Source organism: Cherax quadricarinatus, chromosome 67 (genome assembly GCF_038502225.1).
Source record: "Cherax quadricarinatus isolate ZL_2023a chromosome 67, ASM3850222v1, whole genome shotgun sequence".
Classification (NCBI taxonomy): domain Eukaryota; kingdom Metazoa; phylum Arthropoda; class Malacostraca; order Decapoda; family Parastacidae; genus Cherax; species Cherax quadricarinatus.
The window spans coordinates 7,205,473-7,225,063 of record NC_091358.1 but is presented as its reverse complement, the minus strand read 5'-3'; the positions used below and the strand labels follow the sequence as shown (position 1 = coordinate 7,225,063).

The window sequence follows — 19,591 nt, the reverse complement described above, 5'->3', positions numbered from 1 at the left end:
TAGACAAGGATGTCAGCCACAGCACCGTGTCTTCCTTTGCAGATGACACCCGAATCTGCATGACAGTGTCTTCCATTGCAGACACTGCAAAGCTCCAGGCGGACATCAACCAAATCTTTCAGTGGGCTGCAGAAAACAATATGAAGTTCAACGATGAGAAATTTCAATTACTCAGATATGGTAAACACGAGGAAATTAAATCTTCATCAGAGTACAAAACAAATTCTGGCCACAAAATAGAGCGAAACACCAACGTCAAAGACCTGGGAGTGATCATGTCGGAGGATCTCACCTTCAAGGACCATAACATTGTATCAATCGCATCTGCTAGAAAAATGACAGGATGGATAATGAGAACCTTCAAAACTAGGGAGGCCAAGCCCATGATGACACTCTTCAGGTCACTTGTTCTATCTAGGCTGGAATATTGCTGCACACTAACAGCACCTTTCAAGGCAGGTGAAATTGCTGACCTAGAAAATGTACAGAGAACCTTCACGGCGTGCATAACGGAGATAAAACACCTCAATTACTGGGAGCGCTTGAGGTTCCTGAACCTGTATTCCCTGGAACGCAGGTGGGAGAGATACATGATTATATACACCTGGAAAATCCTAGAGGGACTAGTACCGAACTTGCACACGAAAATCACTCACTACGAAAGCAAAAGACTTGGCAGACGATGCAACATCCCCCCAATGAAAAGCAGGGGTGTCACTAGCACGTTAAGAGACCATACAATAAGTGTCAGGGGCCCGAGACTGTTCAACTGCCTCCCAGCATACATAAGGGGGATTACCAAGAGACCCCTGGCAGTCTTCAAGCTGGCACTGGACAAGCACCTAAAGTCGGTTCCTGACCAGCCGGGCTGTGGCTCGTACGTTGGTTTGCGTGCAGCCAGCAGCAACAGCCTGGTTGATCAGGCTCTGATCCACCAGGAGGCCTGGTCACAGACCGGGCCGCGGGGGCGTTGACCCCCGGAACTCTCTCCAGGTAAACTTCAGGTAATGACTTTGCGTACTATACATGTTAGAGACACTGGTTTGTAGTTTAATGCTGCTACATGCCTGTCTCATGTCTTAAAGATTGGTACTACATTTGCTAACTTCCACACCTCAGGTAGTTGCCCAGTTTCGATAGATGTGTTGAAGATTGTTGTTACTGGCACACTCAGCGCCTCTGCTTCCTCACTCAAGACCTACGGAGAGATGTCCGGTGCCACCACCTTTGAGATATCTAGTTCACTTAGCAGCATCTTTACTTCCTCCTTGGTTGTGTATAGTATGTCCAGCACTTAGTGTACCCTACTGTTCCGGTTTACTGTAGTCCAGTCTGTCTCCACTGAAAATACTTCCTTAGAACTTAGTAAGCTCACTTACTTGTTGTAACTCAATGCTCTCTCTTGATTGCTTCCATTTTCATTCTCATGCTGTTGTTATATAAACCGATGGTTCTAAATACCCGGCGGTTTTTCCTGACAAATTCATCCAAGGTCATTTATTAGAATCGACTTGTATTTTCACAGCCGGATTGTATGCAATTCTCATGGCCATTTTAGACATTGGGTCGATGTTCACCCAGTCATTCGTAGTCGTTTTAGACTTACATAGTGCATTACAGGCTATTAAAAAATCTGGCATCCCCCTCATCCTACGTATACAACTTCGTGCCGCATTTCTAGTAGACGCAAAGACATCGTTTCCTGGTGGATCCCTGAACATGTTGATGTTCGTGTGACGAATAGGAAAAATTCAGCTGCTCGGTTGGTTGTTCATTACCTTCCAGTTTCGTATTGGGATCTTCCTTTCTCGGACTGTTAGTAATCTCTCAAGAACTTCGCAACCGCTGGTAGCAAAAGTACCTGTATGCCTGGAGGGGATTTCGGGGGTCAACGCCCCCGCGACCCCGTCCGTGACCAGGCCTCGTGGTGGATCATGGTCTGATCAATCAGGCTATTACTGCTGGCGCATGTAAACCGATATATGAGCCACAGCCTGGCTGTTCAGGTACTGACTTTAGGTGCCTGTCCAGTGCCTTCTTGAAGACAGCCAGGGGTCTATTGGTAATTCCCCTTATGTATGCTGGGAGGGATTTGAATAGTCTTGGGTCCCTGACACTGTATTGTCTTTTAGCATACTTGTGGCGCTCCTGGTGGTCCACAGTATATCACTATCAAACTTTGTTTGGGTTTCTGGCCGATTGTAGCCATGTATAAACGTAAGTAACCATTCTTACAGGATTCATTACCTTTGTAACTTGTGAGTTCATTACCTTTGTACCTAGTTCAGCTATCAAAACTTTGGGGGCCCAGTCCCTGGACCCATTACGTACCTCTGGAATCTGTAAATACCTTTGTAACTTGTCATGATTGTGACCAGACCTACCTGGAGTTCATTACCTTTGTAAATTGTGACTTCATTACCTTTGTAAATTGTGAGTTCATTACCTTTGTAACTTACTCAGCTATCAAAACTTTGAGGCCCAGTCCCTGGACCCATTATGTACCTCTGTAATCTTTTGACTACCGCCCACAAGATGGGTATGGGGTGCATAATAAAGATATTAAACTAACTTTCTGGCCATCATCTCACCCCTGTCGTGTTTGGGATCCCTCATATGTTAAGGTGTTCCATAGTTCGGTTGATAGAGCACTCAGCTCACACACTGAGGTCCGTGGTTTGATCCCCGGTACGGGTGAAAACATTTGGGCGTATTTCCTTAAGACACCTGCTGTTCCTGTTCACCTGTCTGTAAAATAGGTACCTGGGTGTTAGTCGACTGGTGTGAGTCACATCCTGGGGACAAACTTGATCTAATTTGCTCGAAATGTTCAGCATAATAAGGGACTGTTTATATAACACATGTATGTCATTTAGGTCGGTTAGGTTTGTATACATTGTACATGTAAGTGAAGACATAAAGATTATTAATATTACTATTATTATAAAATTTATAGTCACGGTGGAGTTTGGGTTATACTAGGTAATTTGCACTATGTATGATAATTGCCGGAAAAAAAATCCCCCCCCAGTACCAACAATACCACCAGTCCGATAACATTCTTCTTTGCAAATATACAGGGTCTAAAGCCAGCAACAAACAACAAAATACCTTTCATCCGTGGACTGCTTGCAGAGGCAAAGGCAATGTTCGCGGCTTTCACTGAGACCCACATAAAGGATCACTTGGACAACGAAATATGGATCCCAGGTTACAACCTATACAGATGTGACAGAGTGAACAGGCAAAAGGATGGGGGGTTGGCCTGTACATTGCAGAGTCACTTGTTTGCACAGAACTGCTTAATGCCTCAAATGACGTAGTGGAAGTTTTAGCAGTAAAGGTCGAGAACCAAAACCTAGTCATTGTGGTAGTCTACAAGCCTCCGGATGCAACATCCCAGCAATTCCAGGAACAGCTGTTAAAAATTGACCACTGTCTGGAAAATCTTCCAGCTCCTGCACCCAACATCTTGCTCCTGGGGGATTTCAACTTAAGGCACCTAAAATGGAGGAATATAGCAAATAATATTGTTGCAGTAATAACACCAGGAGGCAGCTCTGATGAAAACTCACACTCACACGAGCTTTTAAATCTCTGCACAAAATTCAATTTAAACCAGCAAATAATAGAGCCTACTAGACTGGAGAATACACTAGACCTCATCTTCACTAACAATGATGATCTGATAAGAAATGTCACCATATCAAAAACAATATACTCAGATCACAACATAATTGAGGTTCAGACATGTATGCGTGGAGCCCCAGACCGACAAAATGAGACTAGTCACGAGGGAGCATTCACCAAATTCAACTTCAATAACAAAAACATAAAGTGGGACCAAGTAAACCAAGTCCTAACCGATATAAGCTGGGAAGATATACTAAGCAACACAGACCCAAACTTATGCCTAGAACAGATTAACTCGGTGGCACTCGATGTATGCACAAGGCTTATTCCTCTAAGAAAAAGGAGGAGTAGATGTAAAATAGAAAGAGACAGGCGCTCCCTTTACAGGCGACGGAAAAGAATAACAGAGCGGCTAAAAGAGGTCAATATATCTGAAATGCGCAGGGAGACACTGGTCAGAGAAATAGCAAGCATCGAACTTAAGCTAAAAGAATCCTTTAGGAGTCAGGAATCGCGGGAAGAACTAAAAGCCATAAATGAAATCGAAAGAAACCCAAAGTATTTCTTCTCCTATGCCAAATCAAAATCGAGAACAACGTCCAGTATTGGGCCCCTACTTAAACAAGATGAACATAAGAACATAAGAACGAAGGAACACTGCAGAAGGCCCACTGGCCCATGCGAGGCAGGTCCAAGTCCCTACCGGCTTAAGCCAATGCACCCAACCTAGTCAGGTCAGGTCACATTGACTTAAGGGAGGAACACGGCAACCGACCTGTTAGCACAAGCTATCAGGTCCAACTCACACCCACCCACATCTACTCATGTATTTATCCAACCTATTTTTAAAGCTACACAACGTTCTGGCCTCTATAACGGTACTTGGGAGTTTGTTCCACTCATCCACAACTCTATTACCAAACCAGTACTTTCCTATATCCCTCCTGAATCTGAATTTTTCCAACTTAAAACCATTGCTGCGAGTCCTGTCTAGGCTAGATATTTTCAGCACACTATTTACATCCCCTTTATTTATTCCTGTCTTCCACTTATAAACCTCAATCATATCCCCCCTAATTCTACGTCTTTCTAGAGAGTGCAGTTTCAGGGCCCTTAGTCTATCCTCATAGGGAAGGTTTCTGATACATGGGATCATCTTTGTCATCCTCCTTTGTACATTTTCCAGAGAATTTATATCCATTCTGTAATACGGTGACCAAAACTGTGCAGCATAATCTAAATGAGGCCTAACCAAGGATGTATAGAGTTGAAGAACAACCTGAGGACTCCTATTATTTATGCTTCTTGATATGAAGCCAAGGATTCTATTAGCTTTATTGCGAACACTTATGCACTGTTGTCTTGGTTTCAGATTACTGCTAACCAGAACTCCTAAATCTTTTTCGCAATCCGTAATATTAAGATCTACATTATTTAGTTTATATGTGGCATGGTTATTGTCCTGTCCAACATTTAGAACTTTGCATTTGTCTATATTAAACTGCATCTGCCACTTCTCCGACCACTGCATCAGTCTATTCAAATCTTCCTGGAGTGCTCGAATGTCCTCGTCAGAATGAATTCGACGGCCTATTTTGGTGTCATCGGCAAACTTGCCGATGTCGCTCTTTATGCCCTCATCTATGTCGTTTATGTAGATTGTGAACAGCAGGGGGCCCAACACTGACCCCTGTGGAACACCGCTCGTGACGCTTCCCCACTCTGATTTCTCCCCATTTATGCAAACTCTCTGCTGCCTATTTGTCAACCATGCCTCTATCCAGGAAAAAATTTCTCCTCCTATTCCATGTGCTTTAATTTTCCTCAATAGTCTCTGATGTGGGACCCTGTCAAAAGCCTTACTGAAGTCCATATACACAATATCATATTCATTACCATGATCTACCTCCTCAAATACCTTAGTGAAAAAAGTTAATAAATTCGTAAGGCAGGAACGCCCCTTTGTAAAACCATGCTGAGATTCGTTGATTAATTTATGCTTTTCAAGGTGGCTACGAACTGCCTCGGCAATTATTGATTCCATAAATTTTCCCACTATGGAGGTTAGGCTTATTGGTCTATAGTTCGAAGCTAAGGACCTGTCACCTGTTTTGAAAATAGGTATCACATTTGCCATTTTCCACTTATCTGGCACCATGCCAGTTTGTAGTGATATGTTGAAAAGATTAGCCAAAGGTGTGCTAAGCTCCTCTTTACATTCCTTTAGAACCCTTGCATACAGTTCATCAGGGCCTGGGGATTTGTTAGGTTTTAATTTATCTATTTGCCTAAGGACCATGTCACTTGTGACCCTAATAGTGCACAGTTTATTATCGTCCTGTTCTACATAATTTATCATTACTGGAATATCGCTGGTATCCTCCTGTGTAAAAACTGAGAGGAAGTATGTGTTAAAAATTCTACACATTTCCTTATCACTGTCAGTGAGCTGACCCGAGGAACTTTTGAGTGGGCCTATCTTGTCCCTGATCTTACTTCTGTATACCTGAAAGAATCCTTTTGGGTTAGTCTTCGATTCTCTTGCAATTTTAACCTCATAATCTCTATTTGCTTTTCTAATTCCCTTTTTTATTTCTCTCTTTAACTGAATATATCGATTTCTTAATTGCCCCTCTCCTCTTTTGATTTGCCTATATATGCCTCTCTTTTGACCAATCAGATATTTTAATCTATTGTTCATCCATTTAGGATCATTTTTGTTTGATCTGATTTCCCTATTTGGAACATAATTTGACTGAGCAGCTAGAACTATGCCCTGGAAAGCATCATATCGGCAACCATCACCACCTACCTGACCCCTAGTCAGGTCATTCCAGTTCAGCCCACCTAAGTAATTTTTCAGTCCTATGAAATCAGCCAAGCGAAAGTCAGGGACGGAGACTTGATTGCCATTATTAGGGGAATTCCATGATATGTTAAAACTGAGTGATTTGTGATCACTCTCCCCAAGCTCATCATTAACCTCAAGATTATTAATTAGTGTTTCCCTACTGGCAAGAACCAAGTCAAGGAGGTTATTTCCCCTAGTTGGCTCTGTCACAAACTGTTTTAAAAAACAATCCTGGATCGTATCAAGAAAGTCACCCGACTCTAAATTTCCTGTCAAATTGCTCCAGTCAATCTGTCTATAGTTGAAATCTCCCATTAGCACAACATTTTCGTATGTAGATGCCTTACGAATTTCGTCCCATAGAAGTTTACTGCACTCCCTATCAAGATTTGGGGCCCTGTAAATCACACCCAAAATTAGTTTTTCTCGGCCCTCGAGAAGCTGTAACCAAACAGATTCAGTGGCTGACGCTTCTAATTTAATATCTTGTCTAACACAACAATTTAAATTGTCTCTGACATACATCGCTACTCCACCACCTTTCCTGTTGACCCTGTCAGTGTGGAATAATTTATAGCCTTGTATGTGACATTCAGAGGGCATCTCTCTATCTTTCAGATTGAGCCAGGTCTCTGTTATAGCAATAATATCTATGTTTCCTGCACTTGCAATTAATCTTAGCTCATCTATCTTATTTCTAACACTCCTGCTATTAGTATAGTAAACCTTAAGGGAGCTAGTCCCTTGCTGCCCTCTGCTGTCCCCCTTTGTTTGCTGACCTGTTCTATTGTCTTTATTTATAACTTCATGCTGAATGCCTTTTATACATTTACTGTTTCCAACCCTAGTGTTGCAACCTGCTTGTTTCCCACACACACCCATACCTCTATCTTCCATCAGTTTAAAATCATAGGCATTTCACCAATGGCCTTCTCAATCGAGTCTGCAAGTGCTACCACCCCTGCCCCAGAGAGATGAACCCCATCCCTTGCATACATATCATGTTTGCCATAAAAGTTGTTCCAGTTGTCAATGAATGGGATTGCAAGTTCCTTGCAGTATCTGTCTAGCCAGCAATTTACACCAATTGCCCTAGACAACCATTCATTTCCTACTCCCCTTCTAGGCAAGATGCTACATATGATTGGGATCCCTCCCTTAGACTTAATGAAATCTATAGCTGACCTGTACTTATCTAGCAGCTCTTCTCTCCTACCCTTCCCAATATCATTTCCACCAGCACTGAGACAGATAATGGGCTTGTTCCCATTACCTGACATGATATTATCCAGTCTGTTGACAATGTCCCCAACACCAGCTCCAGGGAAGCACACTCTATCTCTCATCTTCTTATTCCTATTACAAAAAGCACGATCAACATATCTTACCTGAGAGTCACCAACCACAAGAATGCGCTTACCTTCATTAGCAGGGGCAGTAGTACCCTTACCTTCACTGGCCACTGAAGTACATTCATCCTGGAGAACAGAGAAGCGATTTCCTACCTTCAGATCTGCACTCTTAACTTTCCTTACTCTGATGCGCCTCCCATTACTGTGAACAACTCGCCACTTGTAGCAGGTGCTGGGCTGCACCTCACTGCTGGTAGCCGTTGCTACCACCCCACCTACAGCCTCCTCACAGTGAGAGACAGACTGCACCTCACTGCTAGAAGCCTCATTCCCCACATCTCCAACCACCTCACACTCTCTCCCAGGCCCATTGAGGTGGACCTTCAGCCTCCTAATCTCCTCCTGGAGAAGCAAGACCTCCTCCTTCAACTCTCCAACCTCAGCTTTTAAAACACTGTAGAAGCAAGCCATGCTTTGTAACCGTCCACGCTAATCCCCAAGCAGCTCAGGGTCTGTGACCTCACGTGACGACTGACCACTGAACGATGGGTCCTACACAGATGACAACAAGGAAATGAGTGAGCTACTCAAGTCCCAATATGACTCAGTTTTTAGCAAGCCGCTAACCAGACTGAGAGTCGAAGATCAAAATGAATTTTTTATGAGAGAGCCACAAAATTTGATTAACACAAGCCTATCCGATGTTATCCTGACGCCAAATGACTTCGAACAGGCGATAAATGACATGCCCATGCACTCTGCCCCAGGGCCAGACTCATGGAACTCTGTGTTCATCAAGAACTGCAAGAAGCCCCTATCACGAGCCTTTTCCATCCTATGGAGAGGGAGCATGGACACGGGGGTCGTCCCTCAGTTACTAAAAACAACAGACATAGCCCCACTCCACAAAGGGGGCAGTAAAGCAACAGCAAAGAACTACAGACCAATAGCACTAACATCCCATATCATAAAAATCTTTGAAAGGGTCCTAAGAAGCAAGATCACCACCCATCTAGAAACCCATCAGTTACACAACCCAGGGCAACATGGGTTTAGAACAGGTCGCTCCTGTCTGTCTCAACTACTGGATCACTACGACAAGGTCCTAAATGCACTAGAAGACAAAAAGAATGCAGATGTAATATATACAGACTTTGCAAAAGCCTTCGACAAGTGTGACCATGGCGTAATAGCGCACAAAATGCGCGCTAAAGGAATAACAGGAAAAGTCGGTCGATGGATCTATAATTTCCTCACTAACAGAACACAGAGAGTAGTCGTCAACAGAGTAAAGTCCGAGGCAGCTACGGTGAAAAGCTCTGTTCCACAAGGCACAGTACTAGCTCCCATCTTGTTCCTCATCCTCATATCCGACATAGACAAGGATGTCAGCCACAGCACCGTGTCTTCCTTTGCAGATGACACCCGAATCTGCATGACAGTATCTTCCATTGCAGACACTGCAAGGCCCAGGCGGACATCAACCAAATCTTTCAGTGGGCTGCAGAAAACAATATGAAGTTCAACGATGAGAAATTTCAATTACTCAGATATGGTAAACATGAGGAAATTAAATCTTCATCAGAGTACAAAACAAATTCTGGCCACAAAATAGAGCGAAACACCAACGTCAAAGACCTGGGAGTGATTATGTCGGAGGATCTCACCTTCAAGGACCATAACATTGTATCAATCGCATCTGCTAGAAAAATGACAGGATGGATAATGAGAACCTTCAAAACTAGGGAGGCCAAGCCCATGATGACACTCTTCAGGTCACTTGTTCTATCTAGGCTGGAATATTGCTGCACTCTAACAGCACCTTTCAAGGCAGGTGAAATTGCCGACCTAGAAAATGTACAGAGAACTTTCACGGCGCGCATAACGGAGATAAAACACCTCAATTACTGGGAGCGCTTGAGGTTTCTAAACCTGTATTCCCTGGAACGCAGGAGGGAGAGATACATGATTATATACACCTGGAAAATCCTAGAGGGACTAGTACCGAACTTGCACACGAAAATCACTCACTACGAAAGCAAAAGACTTGGCAGACGATGCACCATCCCCCCAATGAAAAGCAGGGGTGTCACTAGCACGTTAAGAGACCATACAATAAGTGTCAGGGGCCCGAGACTGTTCAACTGCCTCCCAGCACACATAAGGGGGATTACCAACAGACCCCTGGCAGTCTTCAAGCTGGCACTGGACAAGCACCTAAAGTCGGTTCCTGATCAGCCGGGCTGTGGCTCGTACGTTGGTTTGCGTGCAGCCAGCAGCAACAGCCTGGTTGATCAGGCGCTGATCCACCAGGAGGCCTGGTCACAGACCGGGCCGCGGGGGCGTTGACCCCCGAAACTCTCTCCAGAATATGAAGATGGCCAGAATATGTACCACCTGTGTCTGCCCTCTCTATCGTGTTTTGTAGCCTAAACATACTTATTATGAGTCCATGTCATCTGTTTGCTAGGTAACTCTGACCCACAATTTTTCTGACGATATTCTCTTCTCTACACCTTCACCTTCCCTACACCACAACAACCACACCTTCCCTACACCACGACAACCACACCTTCCCTACACCACGACAACCACACCTTCCTTACACCACGACAACCACACCTTCCGTACACCACGACAACCACACCTTCCCTACACCATAACAACTACACCTTCCCTATATCACTACATCAACACCTTCCCTACACCACTACAACAACACTTTCCCTACACCACTGCAACCACACCTTCCCTACACCACTACATCAACACCTTCCCTACACCACTACAACACCTTCCCTACACCACTACAACATCTTCCCTACACGACTACAACAACACCTTCCCTACACCACTACAACATCTTTCCAACACGACTACAACAACACCTTCCCTACACGACTACAACAACACCTTCCCTACACCACTACAACATCTTCCCAACACGACTACAACAACACCTTCCCTACACGACTACAACAACACCTTCCCTACACCACTACAACATCTTCTCTACACGACTACAACAACACCTTCCCTACACCACTACAACATCTTCCCTACACGACTACAACAATACCTTCCCCACACCACTACAACACCTTCCCTACACGACTACAACAACACCTTCCCCACACCACTACAACACCTTCCCTACACGACTACAACAATACCTTCCCATGAGGCCTGACCCCCGAAACCTACTCCAGGTAAACTCCAGGTAAAACACGTCTACAACCTCTCCCTTGTAGTGCTGAATGATCAGTGTGATCTCCCTGATAACAATAATAACCTACTATCCTCAACACACGGAGAATATGTAATTGTTTATCAAATAATTTTATGTTATTAGGTCGAAATTACTACCAAGTATCCCTCAAGGGAGGGGCTTTAAAGCTCATGATCCGGGGAACTGAGGAAAACATATCAACACTCAATGTTTAAGGGGGCAGTTCTTGCCTAACAAATTTGTTTACTTTCTTCACTAAGGTTTTGGAAACTGTGAGCTTTGACGTAGAGCATATTTGTTCAACAGTTGGGTATCTTTATTGTTGAAACGTTTCGCCTACACACTAGACTTCGTCAGTTAAATACAAAGCTTAATGCTTAGGCGACATGTTTCATCAATACAGATTCCCAAGTGTTACACATGTGTCTTAGTCATCATTTTGTCGGTATTTTATACTATTTTCACCATACAGGTATATATGATTTCTATAAAGTTTTTAACAGTCCCATATAGGTGACTTCTAAAGAAAGTAGCAGCACACGGTATCGGAGGACTTCCTGCATCGAGGCAACACTGACTGACAGGCAACAACGAATTTGTTTAAATTGAGTGAAACAAGAGAAGAGACTAGTCAGAAGTGGTATCCCACTGGGGTCAGACATTTGCCCTTTGTTCTTATTGCTGTGTCCCATAGCTCGGTTTGTTGCGCACTCAGCTCACACACTGAGGTATGTGGTACGATTCCTGGTGCGAGTGGAAACATTTGGAAGTGTTTCCTTAAGACACCTGTTGTCCCTGTTCACCTAGAAGTAAAATAGGTACCTGGGTGTTAGTAGACTGGTGTGGGTAGCATCCTGGGGACAAAATTAACATAAGTTGCGGGAAATGCTCTGTATAACAAGGGGTTCCTATATAGTATGTCATTGATGTCAGCTATGGTCTGTATAGGTTGTATCATGTACTTGTAGAAATAAAGATTATTGTATTATTGTTATTATTTTTATTGTTATTAACCCCTGAGAGAGGGAATAATTTGCTGTCCAAAACTCTCAAGTCATTTTTCCCATCCGTTGTGATTAAATTCAACATTTTTGTTTTATAGATATGGCTGCATTTTCTTTCTCCAGGATAAAGACATTAACTTTGTCAGTATTGGGTTGTATCGGCCTCTTTTCCTACATTAACTTACACAAATCTATCTTAAACTCTCTGGTTTCCCAATAATTTTTTTATCGGCCCATTTTTGTGTCGTCAAGGAACTTATTTCTGCACTATTTATTTCCTCATGTAAATCTTTTAGATTGCGAACAAGAGGCCCCAGCAGTAACCCTTGAGGAATGCCACTTGGAAGTGGTCCTCATACGTTCCTTCAGTAGTACCTTAAACAAGCAGTTCGGAGTTTTATTGAATTATATCTAACTTTTCCATGATCTTTGTGTTTAGAAGAAATACGTATCTAGCATTGATCTAGAGAGTTTTTTGACTTAAATTGTTCTCGTCTAGCTTGATATATTATTTTACAAGGGAAAAGGACACATGCGCATCCAGTGTGACCTTTTTTGCCTAATATATTATCGGTAGCTCTACCATTATTTCAATGTGTTTTATTTTTCGTTATTGCACAATGATCAAGGTAACGTTCGGTGATGCGCTGGCAAGTTCCTCTTCTGTCCCCAGTTATTTTCGTCTCACCAGGCATTTCCTGATTACTTTTAAATATGCGAGGAATACACTGAGGGAGTGGTATATACGACTTACACAAAATAACCTCATTAAACACTGACGCAATCCAGTCAAAGGAAAAAACAGGAAGAGGGGTGGGAGTAATTTTGTTGTTCTCCAATGGAAATAAGTCACTTTGTCCGACTTTTTTGGGTCATCTTGGATAATGTACACATATGGTGCTATTTATGATAATGTATATAAGTGTATTTATGTATACATGTACCTGAATAAACTTACATACGCAGGTCTCTGCGAGAGTTGAGTTTCCTTCATGCACAGATTTCATCTTCTGAACGGTAGAAATGCAGTCTTGGCACAATGCGAAAATTTAAAATACCAGATCTCCAAAACTATCGCTCAAACCGGAATAAAATTCACCATTCAAGGTTATTTTGTTTTGCATTATGAAAAATAAATGAAAATTGTAATCAAATGATAAATTATGAAGACAGACAACCGCCCCAAAAAGCCCCGAACTCAAGACAAATGTAAATATTTGATAAAGAAAGTATTAATATTATTATATAACCAAATATATTAACAATTTTATCACTGGGTAACTATCATGAATAAAGGAGCTATCTCCTGGGCCCCAACCAGAATAATAAAACATTCTGACTCAAAATTCACGAAACTTAATACGTGAGAGTGAATTATTCAGTAATTACTGATGTAGGTTATTCAGACAACGCAACAAACTGTGTATAACATGTAAACAACACATGATATTGGCAATTTATATTTGGCAACTTGAGTGTGAAGCCAAGGGGCTGGAAGAAAGCAGAAAGAATCAGCAGTATGTAGGGAGCAGCAGTGAAGGTAAGACCACTTACTCGCACACATCTCTGCTGGTTCTTGTGACAGTGAAGTGAACACCCTCGCTACACACTCTTGCTTTTGAGATTGCATTAATACGGGTCATCCGAAATGGAAAATTGGCTTCTAAAACTGAGTGTCGTCTAAATAATTGATTAGAATACTGGTTTTATATATGCTTTTTTTACCATAAGTAGTTAATTTGAAGTTTGTAAGAGCGTCTTTGAGGAGCATTGAATGAGGTGTTAAGGTACGTCTGGTGATGCGCTTCACTTCGTCTGGATGTGGAAAGATAATTAAAATATTTTATTTTGGTAATGTGACAAAGTTATCGTTCATAAGGGTAGGAAAAAAATACTCGTGTTAAAATAGCTTGGCACTGACCAGTATATTGAACTACACCTTTAGTCTTATCTCCTTAATAACCTAGCATGGGCCATTAGACCTACCGGAGTGTTCTTCGTCTTTTATTGTATCAGTGTAGGCCAGTAGGCCTACGGCAGGTTCTCTAGTAGAGTATTCTGATCTTAACTAACGTCCGGAATTTTTTTTTAATTATCTGCAGTTTGTAGTAAATACACTAAAGAATATAGATTATTTTAGTATATAAATGACAGAAAATAAAATATTAAAATATGTCATGTAACCAAAAAAAGCGTTCACTTATATATATATATATATATATATATATATATATATATATATATATATATATATATATATATATATATATATATATATATATCAGTAAAATATATTGGCCATAAATGTCTTTAATAGTCTTAAACATGTCGAGTGATACTTTAAACAGATATACACAGGATATATACATAGAGAGGTGTATGTCTACCAGAACAAGTATATATGAGAGGTGTATGTCTACCAGAACAAGTATACATGAGAGGTGTATGTCTACCAGAACAAGTATATATGAGAGGTGTATGTCTACCAGTACAAGTATACATGAGATGTGTATGTCTGCCAGTACAAATATACATGAGAGGTGTATGTCTACCAGTACAAGTATACATGAGAGGTGTATGTCTACCAGTACAAGTATACATGAGAGGTGTATGTCTACCAGTACAAGTATACATGAGAGGTGTATGTCTACCAGTACAAGTATACATGAGAGGTGTATGTCTACCAGTACAAGTATACATGAGAGGTGTATGTCTACCAGTACAAGTATACATGAGAGGTGTATGTCTACCAGAACATGTGTCATTAGAATTTGCTTTTCTTACAGTATTTTTGGCTGCATGATGCTATTGATGGTATACAATATTGCCAATTTGAAGACTATGACACATGTGCAGGATAAGTCCAATTAGGTGGATCAAGGATCCCTCAAAAACATCAAGGATCGTCCCTTGAGAGGTTCCTTTAAAGTAACCTTAAATGTCCTGGTATTGGTTGTGTCAACTGGCTGACGCGTGACACTAAGATTCAACTTTATCTCTGCGGTCAAGGTTTACTTCGTGGAGAAATTCCAGCAGGAAACTGCGTACTAGACCTTGTGTTAGCTTGGCAGCTTACACAAGGACTGCTACCATCAGCAGCACTCTTACCAGGCTCAGCTAAACAGCTGTCGCACAGACTGACTACCAGCATGTAAACACGGCACAAACACGGCTCAAGACATTAACACTAGCTTCTTCAAGACTAAGGAAGCCACTCGTGGCTTCTTCAAGACTAAGACAGCCACTCGTGGCTTCTTCAAGACTAAGGAAGCCACTCGTGGCTTCTTCAAGACTAAGACAGCCACTCGTGGCTTCTTCAAGACTAAGACAGCCACTCGTGGCTTCTTCAAGACTAAGGAAGCCACTCATGGCTTCTTCAAGACTAAGGAAGCCACTGGTGGCGAAACATTTCCTTTAATAAATGTCCTGAACTGCACATTAGTGTATTTTCTGCAGGTTTTTATTGCTGAAGCATTTCACTTGCACAAGAGCTTTGTTCAGTCGAATACACATGACTATAACGCCGCAGTAGTCTGTTGTAAGATGGAAGATGACACGCGGTGTTAATGTGTGTGTGTACTCGCCTAGTTGAGGTTGCAGGGGTCGAGTCTTAGCTCCTGGCCCCGCCTATTCACCGGTTGCTACTGGGTCCTGTCTCTCCCTGCTCCATGAGTTTTATCAAACCTCGTCTTGTGTGTGTGTTCTCACCTAATTGTACTCACCTAATTGTGGTTGCAGGGGTCGATACTCAGCTCCTGGCCCCGCCTCTGTGAGTGTGTGTGTGTACACATTGTTTTAATCTAATCCACGGTGTCTCGTGCCTGGTAGACAACGCTCTTGCATCACACAGTGTCCTTGGATCGATCCCCGGCAAGGGTGGAAACATGGGGTGTGCTTTCTTACACCTTTTGTCCCGCTCACCTAGCAAGCAAGTAGGTACCTGGATGTTAGTCGACTGGTGTGGGTGGCATCCTGGAGGACAAGATTTAAGGACCACAATGGAGATAAGACAGACAGTCCCTTGATGACGCATTGACTTTCTTGGGTTATCCTGGGTAGCTAACCCTCCGGGGTTAAAAATCCTGTCTACTCCGCCAGGACACATTATCCATTAAGCAAAATAGGCACAGTGCCTAAGGCCTACGATACTTTTAGGGTCTACGTAAAATTTTGTGAACTAAAATAAAAACAAAATCTATCACAAAATTTGAATAGCAAATAAAATAAAAATTCGTATCTGCTGAAATTAAAAACACCTAAGCCACAAGTGGCTTTTTCAGTCCTAAAAAAGCCACTCGTTTCGAAACGTTTCCTGTAATGTATTAAACTGTTCATAAATGTCTTTCTCTTCTGTGATCTTTGGATTATTATTAGACGCCATGTTTGCTGGAGTCAGGTTAAGCAGGTTGAGTCAGCTTTCTCGAAGCTTTCCTTGATCTACTGCTTGTTGCAAGATCCACTAACCTCAACGTCCAGCCCATAAACCAGCAGACGTGGCCGCGGGGGGCGATGACCCCCAGATCCATCAACAGGGAGATGGAGAAACACTGTGTATGTGTTAACTGAAGACGATTCTGGGGGTCACCGCCCCCGTGGACCAGTCGTGGCCTTCTAAAAATCAATATGTACACTTGGAGGTGCCGGGGATCGAACCCGGGGCCTCTTACATGCAAAGCAAGCGCTCTACCACTGAGCTACACCCCCTGATATATACCTCTATCCCAATACAATGTTTTCTCTCAAAATTTAGAGAAAATTTATAACAGTGAAATTTAGTTTTGCGCGTTCGTTATAACCTGTCGAAATATCCAGACTTAGAGAATAGAACTCGACGTAATCTAGAAATATAAAAATAACTGCTGGCCTTCGTTACGTAATGACAAGATCAGTAGAGTTCATGGTCACGCAGACTTGTGTATATAACCATGATAATAATATCTTGATTTACTACAAGTACATGAACAAGGTATACAGACCATAGCTGACATCAACGACATACTACTATATACAAAGCCGCTTGTTATGCTGAGCATTTCCTGCAAATTAGGTCAGTTTTGTCCCAGGATGCGACCCACACCAGTCCACTAGCACCCAGGTACCTATTTTAAAATGATGGGTGAACAGGGACAGGGACAGCAGGTGTCTTGTGGAAACACGCCCCTAATGTTTTCCAGCCGTACCGGAGAAGATTCGAACCCCGAACCTGAGTGTGTGAGCTGAGAGTGCTAGCGACGGGGCTACGGGAGATGTGTATCTCTGTGTATATATGTACATCAAAAATTGTGTATCTCTCAGCTCTGCTGGAATATTTGAATATGTCCTCATTTTTCTAATGGTCTCCCAGCTCAGACTGACACTACTGAAGTCTCCCAGCTCAGACTGACACTACTGAAGTCTCCCAGCTCAGACTGACACTACTGAAGTCTCCCAGCTCAGACTGACACTACTGAAGTCTCCCAGCTCAGACTGACACTACTGAAGTCTCCCAGCTCAGACTGACACTACTGAAGTCTCCCAGCTCAGACTGACACTACTGAAGTCTCCCAGCTCAGACTGACACTACTGAAGTCTCCCAGCTCAGACTGACACTACTGAAGTCTCCCAGCTCAGGCTGACACTACTGAAGTCTCCCAGTTCAGGCTGACACTACTGAAGTCTCCCAGTTCAGGCTGACACTACTGAAGTCTCCCAGCTCAGACTGACACTACTGAAGTCTCCCAGCTCAGACTGACACTACTGAAGTCTCCCAGCTCAGACTTACACTACTGAAGTCTCCCAGCTCAGACTGACACTACTGAAGTCTCCCAGCTCAGACTGACACTACTGAAGTCTCCCAGCTCAGACTGACACTACTGAAGTCTCCCAGCTCAGACTTACACTAGTGAAGTCTCCCAGCTCAGACTGACACTACTGAAGTCTCCCAGCTCAGGCTGACACTACTGAAGTCTCCCAGCTCAGACTGACACTACTGAAGTCTCCCAGCTCAGACTGACACTACTGAAGTCTCCCAGCTCAGACTTACACTAGTGAAGTCTCCCAGCTCAGACTGACACTACTGAAGTCTCCCAGCTCAGGCTGACACTACTGAAGTCTCCCAGCTCAGACTGACACTACTGAAGTCTCCCAGCTCAGACTGACACTACTGAAGTCTCCCAGCTCAGACTGACACTACTGAAGTCTCCCAGCTCAGACTTACACTAGTGAAGTCTCCCAGCTCAGACTGACACTACTGAAGTCTCCCAGCTCAGACTGACACTACTGAAGTCTCCCAGCTCAGACTTACACTAGTGAAGTCTCCCAGCTCAGACTGACACTACTGAAGTCTCCCAGCTCAGGCTGACACTACTGAAGTCTCCCAGCTCAGACTGACACTACTGAAGTCTCCCAGCTCAGACTGACACTACTGAAGTCTCCCAGCTCAGACTGACACTACTGAAGTCTCCCAGCTCAGACTTACACTAGTGAAGTCTCCCAGCTCAGACTGACACTACTGAAGTCTCCCAGCTCAGGCTGACACTACTGAAGTCTCCCAGCTCAGACTGACACTACTGAAGTCTCCCAGCTCAGACTGACACTACTGAAGTCTCCCAGCTCAGACTGACACTACTGAAGTCTCCCAGCTCAGACTGACACTACTGAAGTCTCCCAGCTCAGACTGACACTACTGAAGTCTCCCAGCTCAGACTTACACTAGTGAAGTCTCCCAGCTCAGACTGACACTACTGAAGTCTCCCAGCTCAGGCTGACACTACTGAAGTCTCCCAGCTCAGACTGACACTACTGAAGTCTCCCAGCTCAGACTGACACTACTGAAGTCTCCCAGCTCAGACTGACACTACTGAAGTCTCCCAGCTCAGACTTACACTAGTGAAGTCTCCCAGCTCAGACTGACACTACTGAAGTCTCCCAGCTCAGGCTGACACTACTGAAGTCTCCCAGCTCAGACTGACACTACTGAAGTCTCCCAGCTCAGACTGACACTACTGAAGTCTCCCAGCTCAGACTGACACTACTGAAGTCTCCCAGCTCAGACTGACACTACTGAAGTCTCCCAGCTCAGACTGACACTACTGAAGTCTCCCAGCTCAGACTGACACTACTGAAGTCTCCCAGCTCAGACTGACACTACTGAAGTCTCCCAGCTCAGACTGACACTACTGAAGTCTCCCAGCTCAGGCTGACACTACTGAAGTCTCCCAGCTCAGACTGACACTACTGAAGTCTCCCAGCTCAGACTGACACTACTGAAGTCTCCCAGCTCAGACTGACACTACTGAAGTCTCCCAGCTCAGGCTGACACTACTGAAGTCTCCCAGCTCAGACTGACACTACTGAAGTCTGCCAGCTCAGACTGACACTACTGAAGTCTCCCAGCTCAGACTGACACTACTGAAGTCTCCCAGCTCAGACTGACACTACTGAAGTCTCCCAGCTCAGGCTGACACTACTGAAGTCTCCCAGCTCAGACTGACACTACTGAAGTCTGCCAGCTCAGACTGACACTACTGAAGTCTCCCAGCTC

General features: G+C 43.5%; 1 protein-coding gene and 1 non-coding gene across 4 annotated transcripts in view; one reads left to right on the top strand and one right to left on the bottom strand.

The window, feature by feature from the left end:
• Positions 1 to 13,584: 13,584 nt before the first annotated feature.
• Positions 13,585 to 19,591, top strand: part of LOC128699649 (facilitated trehalose transporter Tret1) — a 70,178-nt gene continuing 64,171 nt past the window's right edge. The window contains exon 1 of one of the 3 annotated variants that reach the window (XM_053792399.2): positions 13,585 to 13,609. The gene's annotated coding sequence lies outside the window, so the exon portion shown is untranslated. Of the gene's footprint in view, positions 13,610 to 13,654; positions 13,857 to 19,591 lie in introns of those variants that run through there. The other 2 variants (XM_053792403.2, XM_053792400.2) reach the window with 2 other exon arrangements.
• TRNAA-UGC (transfer RNA alanine (anticodon UGC)) lies at positions 16,702 to 16,773 on the bottom strand. Its single transcript has one exon. It is a non-coding gene; the product is annotated as a tRNA-Ala (tRNA).